This window comes from Mus caroli, unplaced genomic scaffold (assembly GCF_978045245.1).
Source record: "Mus caroli unplaced genomic scaffold, Mus_caroli_1 scaffold_4, whole genome shotgun sequence".
Lineage (NCBI taxonomy): Eukaryota > Metazoa > Chordata > Mammalia > Rodentia > Muridae > Mus > Mus caroli.
The window spans coordinates 95,145,645-95,157,057 of NW_028227259.1; the positions used below are offsets into that span (position 1 = coordinate 95,145,645).

The 11,413-nt window shown below is 42.3% G+C and overlaps 1 non-coding gene across 1 annotated transcript; it reads right to left on the minus strand.

Annotated features, from left to right (window-relative positions):
* Window positions 1-1,247: 1,247 nt before the first annotated feature.
* LOC115031192 (small nucleolar RNA SNORA48) lies at window positions 1,248-1,390 on the minus strand. Its single transcript, XR_003836812.1, has one exon. It is a non-coding gene; the product is annotated as a small nucleolar RNA SNORA48 (small nucleolar RNA).
* Window positions 1,391-11,413: the final 10,023 nt, after the last annotated feature.

Here is an 11,413-nt window from a genome sequence, read left to right on the forward strand (position 1 = left end):
GGTCTCTGGCTTCTATGACACCATCAATATTGGATCTTCAATGGGACTCCTCCCAGGTATCTTGTTGTTTTCCTGTGTCATGGAGATTCTGCAGCTTTGGGTCAGTAGGGCTGGCCCTTTTACATGTCCCAACCTTTCACAGAATTGGGGGTGGTCCATCTCAGAGCCCTGGATCTGGGTCTGTGTGGTAGCAGAGCTGGTCAGTCCACCTGCTCTCCCTTATCTGCACCACCAGGGCAAACTCTCCCACACTGCTCTGGCTAGGCCATCCAATACTGCCATCAACATGAGGCAGGGTCTGCTCTCCTGATCTCTCATCCTTGGGGCTGGCTCAAGAATGCCTTTGCCATCAGGGCCAGCTCCACTATACTGCCCAAGTAACATGCAGAGCCCTGCTCTCCCTAGTGCTGTAGCCAGTGAGAGGACAAGGCTAGCTCTTCCCTGCAGGTGGCAAGGGGGAGTGGGGAAGGTCATCGTCCCCATACCCATGCTACCTCCTAGCAGATGAGTGATGGGGCAGGCCCACCCTCCCTCTCATCCTTAAGGCTGGCTCACCAGGAAACCTCAACCAGGGCCAGCACTACTGTGCTGTCCAGGAGAGGTACAGGGCCTACTCTCCTGAGTGCTGCCAGCAGAGAGAGATAAGGCCAGCTCTCCAGAGTGGCACATCCAGGAAAGGGAAGAGTCTGCTCTGTAAATCCCCTGGACATCGATGTTGTTCCTGGCAGCTGCCCTGACTAGGGATATCCACATGTTCTCTAGTGGTAATATAAGCTGCAGACATCGACACCAACCCCTGCCACTATGTCGCCACAGACTCACACATGGCCCTCAGCAGCATCTCAGGCTAGGACTTCACCATGGCCCCAGATGGCAGGGCTGTCAAATCACAACAGGCTCCTCCTCTCCACCCTAGAGTCTCCAGTTCTGTCTTTCTTCTTAATGCTCAAGCTGCTCTACTATTCTTTCTCTCCCATCTGAGCACCACATAGTCACAGACTGTGGCAGCTCCAGCTGCAGGCTGTCCAAGTGACTGGTGGGCACCTGGACAGCATCCTCCATCCCTGCTGTATGGAGTGTTATCAAGCAGGTGTCTGTGGCCTGCATCCTGTGCCATGCAATGGAAGGCAGGTCTGAGGGTGGCATGGCAGTCCACAGGTCTTTGTCTCTCTTCCTCCTTCTGTGCTGTGCTGCCTGAATTTGGTTTGGTTTAGTTTGGTTTGGTTTAGTTTGGTTTGATTTGATTTTTATGAGTCCTAGACATAAAACAACTTTGGCAACCAAGTCAGGCATCAAGCTAGGAGAACAGAGGACTGACATCTGCTCTGTGCCTGGATGATATAAGACGACCACTACCAACAAAGTGTCTCTTTGCCCATTGTTGGGGAGTCCTATTGCCTACTTAAAAGGGAAAATCAAAGATAGAAAAGTATCTCTCCATTAATTTAAAAAAAAATAAGAAAGGAGAAGGATCTTTTAGGAGGATGGTTCAGACACTAAGCTGCTTGCTATGCAAGCATAAGAACCTTGGTTTGATTCCCCAGTGCCCACCAAAAAGCTGGGTGTGGAAGACCACACCTGTTACCTCAGCACGGGGGAGGATGAGATGGGAGGATCCCTAGGGATTTCTGGACACTCCATGTAGCCAAATTAGAGAGTTCTAGACTCAATGAGAAACTGTCTCAATAAGAGAGAGAAGGGTCAAAGAACACACCCATTATCAACAAATACACTCATATTCATACACATGTACACAGAGGGAGGGGGAGGGGAGGGGCAAGGGAGGGGGTCGGAGGAGGGAGGAGAATAGGAAACTGAAAGGGGAGACAATGGAAGAATTCACCTATTTGAAGAAACATTCAGGATTTGAGGTAGAAGTTTCCTGGAGAAGAAAGGAACTTCTGAATGAGCCGTTCCCAACAATAGCTAGCTTCACAGTAAGAACAGCGCCTCATACAGCACATGAATAAATGTAAAAATAGAACTAGCTAAGCACGTGGGATGACATCACTCATAAAAGCCTATTCTAGTGAGAGCACACACTACTTTGAACTAAACTCTTTAAACAACTATGCTTCATCCTTTGTGTTAAGGGGTGGAACGCTTAGTGAGTAGATTGTCTGTGTGAAGTTCCGGCCTGAGAGCGACTGGCTCCACTGATGTTGTATAAGAGTGTGTCTTCTGGTTACGACAAAATAGCAAGAATCATGTTTTGATTGTACATGGAGATAATTTCTAAGATATATTGAACTAAGTAAAGGGCAATGATGCATCTAATAAATGCATATAGTTTACTTTAAAAAAAGAGTGTGTCTTCTGGTTGATATATCCTTCAGTTGTAAAATGAAGACAGTAAATTCAGAAATTATTTTAAATTGTTATGAAAAGTTTAAACAGTAAAGAGTGAAGGCCTTCCAGTGGAAGTTATGTGTCTTTTCCAACACTTCTGGCCACAGCCTGACTCTTACTGACTGACTTTGGTCACAGGTTTATCCCAAACCTATCACTGTGGTGGGGGATAGGGTTTTCTGATGGGTCAGTTTAGTCTCATCTCATAGGCATAGAGTTGAGGAAGTGTCTGGCTCCTGCTTCACCCATTACCTCTCCCCTCTTCTGTATTTCCATAGCTCACCCACATGTATCTCATGGATTCATAAAGTAGAAAATTACAACTGCAGAGCCAGACGTGAATCGTTTGACTGTGGGCCAAAGAGAAATCAAGGTAGAACAAAGCTGGGGGTGTTATTTCTGCTGGTTCACCCTCAGCATGCCATGAGGTGCTAAGCAGGCATCAACAGCATGTACAGAACCAATTGGCTGGGCAGGATGAGCCCACTGGGTCAATCATAGCAAGCTTTTACGGGGGTAACTAACTACCTTCTAATTGGGTTTGATGCTCACTTCATAGAGGGAAATAATTTTGAGTACTATCAAGCTGGTCAAAAGCCCATGGCTTGGGAGGTGATAGACCTCGGTGGGAAAGCTACAACAGTTGCTTTGCTGAGTGGACATGATGTGCCAGTCAAATTGCCTTCTAAATGATGTTTAAACCTAAATGCAAATATGTTCATATCCAGAGAATAGTCCCTTTGACATCTTTGATCAAACAGTTCTTATCACAGTGATCATCAATGACTGCAGAGGCCCATAACTAGGCACAGTACTGAAAAGACATGACTATTAAATGACAAGTCATATGTGGGATGTTTATATCAATTCCTCCAAGGCTCAGGGAACATAGTGGGAGAAGGGCCTGAAAGAATGTAAGAGCCAGTGGCAGATGGAGAATGGTACAGAACCTTGAGTTCCAGATGTGACATGGCTGCTGCATTCTTGAATGTGTAGCAGCTGTGACTGCCTGGACAGGAGCTGCATGAGCTGGGTATATCCACACCCTGGCATGGACATGTGATAGGCTCGCTGCTCACTGGGGTTTACAGGTAACGGCTGATGGGGCTGCAGAAACACTTTTCTTAGATACGCATGCTCCTGTAGACAACTCAAATGGAACTCACATTACCATACAAGGACATGGAAGCTGAAGGGGGATGGCTGGGGAGAGGAAGGAGAGGTAACAGGGACAGGAGAGGGTAAGAGGCAAGTGAATGCCATTCAAATACATTGACTATACACATATATGAAAATGTCATAAATCCATTACTATGCATAATTAATACATGCCAACAAAAACACATAAAGAAGATGAATCGGTAAGTGGCATGCATCTGGAATTCCAGCTCTTGAGAGTGGGAGGCAGAAGAGTGAGGGGTTTAAAGCCATTCTTAGCTATATCTAAAGTAACTGGGCTAATGAGCCTATATAAGAAAAGTTTCAAATAAAACCACAAAGCATTGCTATTGTTCTCCTTCTTTCTTTTCTAATTTATATTTAATTGAATCAAGAAAAAAAAGTTCTGAATGAGGTATCTATGACTCTTTTATAAATAATACTTTGGTAACCTTATAAAATGGAGCACATGTGCTCCTTATAGATCTTGCTTACTTAACTAGAAATATAAGATGCTAGTGTACAGATACATGAAACAAACGTCTGTAAGATAAGAAAAAGTATTTTTTAAAATGCCTCCAAATTTCCTGAGCAGCTACCTTTGAGAAGAAGATAGAGTGTAGATCACCACACAGAAGTTCTCCAGGAGCAGTGAGAACACGCTGCCTATGTTCCAGGTGTCAAGATGGGCCAGGTATACAAAGTGATCGTTCTGTTATTATTTATTTCTGTGTGTATTGTAAGTGTTATCTTCTGTGCTTAGCTAATTCAAAGATACCAGTGCAGTGACATGGCTTATTTTGAGAGATTTCCAACCAGGAGCTACAGGCTTTAAAAGGAATGTGATTTGACTGGAATATCACTTTATTTGTAGGAAGATTTGAGAGGCCCAACATTCTGTCTTTTCTTCACCTTTTCATTCTATGTGTTCTTAGAATCACCCTGGTTGGATTAGTAAAGTGGAACTGAGTTAGACACGAGGCCACCCTCCCCTGCTCAGCACTCTTATCACCATCCTTGGCTGTAGACTGTTAAGTCTTCATGATGGGTCCACAGCAAGCCAGGCAGCCTCTGGAGCTCTGGAGCTTAGGCAGAAGCTTTGGATTAAATGAAAGAAACAAAACAAAAACAAAACAAAAAATAAAACAGAAAAAAAGGTCTTAGAGCACCTGTCAGGCACACTCTAGGATCTCAGGAGATCCACCGTGAATGAGACTACACATGGTAGATTTATACACTGAATGTTCATTCTGCAAAACTTCGTGTTGTACCCTGCCCCCAGTGTGATGACACTCAGAGATACATTTTTGGAATATAATTGGGATCAGATGAGGACACAAGAGTGGGGCCCTTATGATGCAAGTCATTATTTTCACATGAAGAGACACCAGAGTCTGTAAGCCAAGAAGATGGCCATAGTTAAAGAATGACCCTCTTGTACCTTAATAGTGGATATTCTAGGGTCCAGAATTCTTAAGAAAATAACTCTCTATTGTTTAGGCCACTCCAGCTGTGATGTATTGCTGTAACGATCCAAGCTATTAATACAACAATTAACGTACATTAGGATACTAATTATATGAATGCAGTGACTAACTCTACATAAATATGACTAATGATAGTGAATAATTAACATTACAGCACAAGACTTTAGCAGTCCTTCTCATATATAAATCTTCTCTTAAACAAAGCTGTTAGTACAGCTGAGGTAGAAGACCAATGTTATTTGTAGCATTAGAGGTGATTTTGTGCACAACATGACTGCAGGGAGTTTTGCAAAGCTTTCCCTTCTTCACATACATTTTCTAGTTGAGCTTATTCAACTTTTTTCTAGTCCGAGTGTTCTCATCTGTAGGAGTAAATAATTATTACTACTTGGACAGCTAATGGAACAGTCCGTGACTACCTAAGTAGAGCAGGGAGCACCATGCTTGACATCATGTCACGAGGAAAGACACAAGTCTCTACACAGCACTTTCATGGCCAAGAGCAGACAGTTGTTCTCACATCCCATTGTCTAGAAGTCTCCAGTGTAAAACAACTGCTCAAAACTGTGTAATAAATAAACAAGTCAATAAGTGAGTCAATACAGGGAGCTCAGGAATCTCTGGCAAATTAGATGCTAGAATAATGCCGTCAATGTCCTCTAGCAAAGGTCACCAGAACCACACTGAAGCTAAACAAACTTGTCTTATTACCTCCATGGCCAAGACAAGCATTCTCTGTGACACACTATTGGAGAACTGGATGGGAGGCTGTCTCAATAGGAGAGTGCTAGAGAGGACTTCCTGGATTTGAGTTTGTATTGGGAGACTTTGGAAGTGGATTTATGGAAGCAGGGATATCATCTGGATTGGATGATATTAGGAAGTGAGGATAAATCTATGATTAACTTAATGAGTCTTATCCATATGGAGGGAACACTGCACTTAGGTAATGGCTGTAATTGATCAGTAACAGTAACACTCACATCAAGCAGAAGAAGTGAAAATGAATTCTAGTCGGTGTAGGTATAATGTTTTATCTATAAGGGAATACCAGCATGGGATCTCCAGGGGGCAAACACTGAAATAAACAGAAAAGGCTAGAGCTTTTTTGGAAGGTTAGGGGAAGGAGCAGATATTTATGAAAGAGGACAAGGAAGAAGCCATGAAAGTTTTTCAATTTAGACAGTAAGAGGGAAGAAGAAGGGAACAGAATGAATATGGGAGAGTCTCATTTTGTGGTAGAGAGCTAACACAACCAAGCCAGAGGGCTATTTGGAACCATTGGGCTACCCCAGATGCAATACACACTGCCTACTGGAAAGACATTGGCATCAATGTGAATAATTCAATGAATAATTAATAATTGTAAGATTAATATTATTAATTATAATTATTAATCTTTTTATTAACTGTTATTGGGGTTTTTTTTGGTCTACTGTAGCTAAAAGTCTCCAGCAAGGTACACTATGTCATGAAATGAAATCCAAGTGTTCATCCCATGTGGGGCAGTTTGAATGAGCAATAGTCTTAGGTGTTTGAACTCTTGGTCCCCAGCTGGTGGTACTGTTTGTGGAGATTTAATGGTGTCACCTTTTTGGAGAAATACACTACCAAGAGCAGATTTGAGATGAAAAGCTCCAGGCCACTTCTAGTTAACTCTTTCAGCTTCCTGGTTGGCAGTAAGGATGTGATCGCTCAGCTTCCTGCTCCTGTTGTCACATCTTCTACACGATGCTGTGCTTCTCGACCATTGTGATTCTAACCTTCTGGAGCCGTAAGCCACAGTGAACGCCTTCTTCCACAAGTAACCTTGGCCATGGTGTTTTATCATAGTGACAAAAAATTGATATGCCACAGCTGTATCAGGTCATGTGCTCAGTTAGAAACATGAGCTCTTCCTCAAGACCTGCTGCAGGCCAGGAAAGCATCCCTTTGTGGCTCATCAAGTAGAGCTAAGATGTGCCCAGGGGTGGCATTAGCCTATTTTGTTGCTGATATAAAATATTTGAAGCTGCAAATGTTATAATGTCAAAGTTTAAAAGTCCAAGATTGAATGGCTCCATCCACTCAATCTCCAGTGAGGACCCCCTGTCTAAATCATACAGTGGCAGAGAATAGATGGTCACATGGAGAGCTAGCTAATGTGGGGTGGCACCACTTTCTAACAACCCACTCTAATAAGAATAACTTACCCTAGAGGTCTAGGCCCTCTGTGGTGTGGAGGAAATTTCTGAGAAATGAACCCTTGGGGATACTCTCAGATCCTATCAAAATGACAGAAAGGGAATACCCCAACTCTAGAAAGGAAGTATCTAAGGAAGTTGAATCAAAATACAGTCAGGGAAAGGCCAGCATCAGTCTATCTCCTGGCTGCTTTCTGAGTATGTGGGTAAAAACACCAGCCTACAAACAGGAGCTGAAATGTCATATATCTACAGAGCAATGAAGCTAGAAGAGTCACATCCTGCTGTTTAGTCTTTTCCAAAATGATCAATATACATAAGACCTGCTACCTCTATGTAACCAAGTAGAAATTCTATTCTGTTCCCAGAGTATGCAATGCTGGCTACCTGTTTGGGGCACAGTTAATCATATAAGAGCTTAATAGCCCATGAGATCCCTCTAGAAACTGTCTGCTCAGTATCATTCAAACGTAGCCCTTCTTGTAGTCTGCCAGGCACCTTTTTAATGACTTTGAATTTTCAGCTCATTAATGTTAACTCAACTGAAACAGATTATAGACATATAATGTAATGATTCTCTTTAGCTGAAATTTCCTGGCTGGAAAAATTTCATATTTTTCAAATTAGGAGAGAACCCTGTACTCTTAAGTGAATGCTGATGCATTTTGCTGTGCTTGTTAGTTTTTTGCCAACTTTTCTTAAACAAGGGTCGTCTGGGAAGAGAGGAATCTCAATTGAGAAAATGGTCCCATGGATATTGTCCTGTAGGCAAACATAGAGCCATTTCCTTGATTAATTATTGAAATAGAAAGACTCAGAATACTGTGGCAGGTGCTACCCCTGAGCTGGTGACCCTAGGGTATACAAAATAACAGGCTGAGTAAGCCATGGGGAGCAAGCCAGAAAGTAGCATTCTTCCATGGTTTCTGCTTCAGTCCCTACCTCAAGATTTCTGCCTTCAGCAACTGCCTCGACTTCTTCTGGAAATATAAAATGAAGTAGATCCTTTTCCTTTCCAAATTGCTTTTAGTCATGATATTTTACCATAACAGTAGAAAATAAGCAAGACAATTGCCTATCTTAATGTCTGATTCTATTTCAGGATAATGGCCACAGGTCCTGAATATTTTAAAAGAAAACTTCATATGGTATACTCTAAGGAGATGGAGAAATATTAGACTTTTAAAAAATGGATGATACATCACTCACTCTTTGAGTCTGTCTTCTTCTTAATCAACCAAAACAGACTATAGATATTACTATGAAATATTCAATATAAATATATTAAAATTATTAAATATTAAACTGATGACAATGTCTAGCCTATACAAACTTCATATTTTTCAAATGAGGATAAAATTATGGACTCTTAAATGAGACCATGTTGTGATGCTTCCCTGGTTAGACTTTTGTCAGCTTGACGCAAGCTAGAGTCATCTGTGAAGATGGACATTAACTGAGAAGATAGTTTCTATTAACCAATTTATGAGCATGGGTTTTTCCTACATTTTATTTCCTAAGGGCTTTCAAAAAGATATTTAAATTATTAATACGTGCTATTATATCATATACCATCATACTCCAGAGAAATGCTAAAGTGTAAATAAGATTACATGCAGAGAAGATAATATAAATTGTATTATCTTTGTTATCTGTAATGCATCAGTGACTTAAAGAGCCTGGAGGTTCTGATTAAAACTCAGACTAAAAGTTATGGCATCCTGCAGACAAGGAGTTGAATTCCAGATCCTTTATTCTCTTGCCATGTTGCTATGAAGAGTTGAGCGAATTGAATAATCTCCTGTGAATTTGTTCCCTAATTTATCTAATGGCAGCAACACCTTTGAGTAATTAAGGTGCTAAGTAGAACACCCGATAGATGGCAAGTACTTAATTTAAGTCTCTTTCTTCTCTCTTGTGGGCTTTTCTCCCAGGGATCATCTCACACAAACCCTGAGTATAACTCTCCATGATGCTTGAAAGGGGTGTGCTTCTGTGTACAGGCACAAAAGTTCCTTTCGTCCAATTAATTACTTAACTTTGTATGCACATGCGTGGATATGCCATAGTGCACGTGAGGAGATCAGAGGACAGCTCTCAAACCGAGTAGGCTCTCCCGTGCCACTTTGGGGACTCTAGAAATCAAACTCATGTCATCAAGCCTTATGGAAAGTCTCTCCCCACTGAGCCATGCCACTGGCCCATGCTGAGAGGTTTTTCAGTGATTAAATTACAAAAGAAGACACTGGCTATCACTGTTTCTTCTCTTTCCACAACATTTTTATATATGAAAAACAAACAAAGTGATAAACACAGCGAAGAAACTCAATAGTTCATGGTAGACAAACCAGTTAAACTGTTACTAAGCTTGGGACTATTACAAAGGACTAATAGTAAAAGCATAATGAGAAGAGAAGAAAATGTGAGTATCCTATTGATTAACTAGAGATCAAGAAAACTGCTGTAATTTTAGGAACTAAAAAAAAAAAAATGGACACACAGGTCCTGTCCTACCTTTTCAGACAATATTGCAGATGCTTAGAACATACACACGCAAGCACACACACTTGTACGCACATGCACACACATTCATATGCATAGGAAAATAATTCCTCCATCAAATGTCATTTCTCTGTTGCATGTAGATACCAAGGAACTAGATTTTTACGAATCTTGCTTGATCCAACTTCTATTTGAAAGCCTGTGAGTGACAGGTTACAGGGGCCTGGTGTAAGGAACTGCAGTGCCCCCATGGGAATCTCTAAATTCCCACACCCTTTGAGTTTTGAAGGTCACCATAGCAACAGCTGAGCACATCGTCACTCCAATGCAGATAGGCTACAGCTGTAAGCTCTGCCAGGGATCCAATCACACCCTGTCTGGGTGAAAATTAAGTCACAGTCTCATTCCAAGTTTTCTGGGAATCACTGAGACTTTGAGCTCATCCCAGGAGAAATCATTAAAGCCACACTGACTTGGGTAGCATATGGGACAGCAGTATGTCATTAGCTGTTTTACAGTTCTACAGTGACAGTCATTTCTGAGAGCAGCTGACCCAAGCTCTCAGGTGCAGCCCTTCTGTGTGGCCCAGAGGAAACTACTCAGCATCAACATCCAAGACTGAGTTGGCTTAGCTAAAGAGGCTGGCAAAGCTCCACGGAGCAAAAGCACTAACCACACCTTCTGTGACGAGGTTGGGGCCTTAGCTGAGTGCTGTACTTTATGCTAAGGAGTGCAGGCTCTGACTCTGGAGCCTGGATAAACGTCCCTGGATTGTCTTTTCTGGCACTGTCTGAATGCAACTGGGAAATGTATACTATAGAGATATCCAAGTGAACAGGAAACTCTCTCTCTCTCTCTCTCTCTCTCTCTCTCTCTCTCTCTCTCTCTCTCTGCGTGTGTGTGTGTGTATGTGTGTGTGTGTGTGTGTGTGTATGTGTGTGTGTGTCTTTCTGTCTCTCTCTGTCTCTCTGTCTCTCTCTCTCTCTCTCTCTCTCTCTCTCTCTCTCACACACACACACACACACACACGGCCTTTCCTTGCAGAGAGGATAGATAGTGGAACAGTTTTCATTTCTCAGGCATGTCTCATAGACATCCTCTAAGTATCAGAACTGATATATCGAAAGACTCACTAGTTTTAACCAACTGCTCCTCCCAGCATATATGCTCAGGCTGAGCACCTAAAAAAATATCTTATTTGAGGGGCACCATCCATGCCCATCATAGACGCATATTAATATCTGAGAGTGTCTCAGCCAGCATAGATACCAAGCAAGATCTTCATCATCAGGAAAGACACCCTTGTACATAAACCAAGGCATATGTACTCATGGAGTCCCCTGGGAAATCACAGGCATATGCATGTCTTCTCATGGCTTAGAAGATACATCCCTTTGCCTGTTTGCCCCCATTACTTTGACTCTTCCTTCCTTCCCCATGGTAAGCCGGCCTGAGCGAGCCCTCTCATCTGTGGTGCAGAAGTATGACACTTCTGTCAATGTCTGTAGGTGATGTCCTATCATCCAGATAGTGAGTATGTGTGCCTGCGTATCTGAGACTGCAACATAATGAAGCTCTAAAGATGGTACAATCATCAAGATGTTTAAAGTCGAGGACAGAGACCAGATAACCCAAAGAATAGCAAGAAGTAAACTCAAAAGAAGAGGGGAGACGAAACAAGAAAGGGAGGAGAGTGGGATGAGGGGGACAATTCTAAAGCTTTAATTATGACGG